At 39.3% G+C, this 1,401-nt stretch overlaps 1 protein-coding gene across 1 annotated transcript in view; it reads right to left on the reverse strand.

The window, feature by feature from the left end:
• The window catches only part of LOC109464192 (carbohydrate sulfotransferase 11-like), a gene marked incomplete at its 3' end in the record, with an annotated part of 11,438 nt that overhangs the window by 395 nt on the left and 9,642 nt on the right, over positions 1-1,401 (reverse strand). The gene's annotated exons all lie outside the window — the stretch shown is intronic.

Consider the following 1,401-nt stretch of genomic DNA (forward strand, 5'->3'; position numbering starts at 1 on the left):
ACCCGTTGCCATGGCAACACAAAAAAACATCAACTTACTAGTATTAAACTAATATGAACTTTTTTCCAGAGACATTTCAGGAAAGGTCTCCAAATTTGATACTTCTAGCGCAAGCCGTTTAGCCGCTATCTGAGATCAAAGTTGGGCCTCAAAAGCCCCTTCAGTCTGAAATGGGTTTAAAAATCGGGTATTTCTTCTTGTCTTTTTTTCTTCACCAAAAAATAGAAAAAGTTCAAAATGTATGATTTTTGTATGTAATGTGGACACAGAGGTTCCCACATCAGTTTGCAAAACAATTGAGCTGGTAGCATGTTGATAATTTCTAAAAATTAGCAAAAACTGTTCTGGGGTCCGCGCGGACCCCAGGTGTACAGAATAATCAGTCCGGGAAGGTGTTCTGTTGAGGGTTAAATGTTTAAGGACTGTATAACGAATGTTGCTGTCCAATCCTACACACACTATACACGACATGAATGTATTGTTTTGACATTCCCTCGTGGATTAGATAAAGTTGCTGGGTGTGACCAATATGGCTGCCATTATTTTGGTCAACTTTCAAAGTCTATATTTCTTTGTTAAAACCATGCATGAACTTGATACCCCCCCCCCCAGTGTGACAGGGACATATAAGTACTTTTGAGTCACAGTTATTTTTTTAAATATTAGTTATAGTTTTCAATACTTGTTCATTCATTGAAAGTGGCCTAGTGTGAACAAAATGGCTACCCAAATGTTAGCCAGATTTGCAGGTGTTCTGATCACAAGCATGGATAGGCTCAGTATTCCCTCATATATTGTAGAAATATATGTACTACTTATACATGAAACTTTGGTGATATCTACACCAGCTGATCAAATTGCTGGGAATGTTGAAACCAATACACTTCTGTCCTTTGGAAAGTGGGCAGTTAGACATAATGTCAACATTGCCAAGTCATTTTCACGATCGGTAAGGCCGAATTTTCTGTGTAAGTAGGGTCCTTTGAGTTGTAACGAAGTTCTAACAAATGCAGCTACGTATCTAAAAAAAGTACTTGTTTAAGTCTCATTTTAACGCATCCAAATTGAATGTGTGGTATTAGAAGGTGATCTGTAGATAAAATAGGCTGAAGAAAGACAATCGGAACTTTACCAAGTGCATATACCATTAAAAATAAAACAACAATATAGTCCGTGTCCATACGCACTTTCCTTCTTATTGTCCACGGCCGTCCGGACGCACAGTCCCCCGAGTTCTGGAGCACGTAATTTCCGCCGCCCTCCCCGGGCGCCATATTGGTACAACAAGCCTTATCTATCCCACAATTCGTAGTTTCCATACCCTTCCTGTTTCATTCTATGGAGTATCCGAATTTGTTTTCTAACACATCCTTGGACCTACTCCACAGCAGAAGAGAATTG

This window comes from Branchiostoma belcheri, unplaced genomic scaffold (assembly GCF_001625305.1).
Source record: "Branchiostoma belcheri isolate BF01 breed outbred unplaced genomic scaffold, Haploidv18h27 scaffold134, whole genome shotgun sequence".
Taxonomy (NCBI): domain Eukaryota; kingdom Metazoa; phylum Chordata; class Leptocardii; order Amphioxiformes; family Branchiostomatidae; genus Branchiostoma; species Branchiostoma belcheri.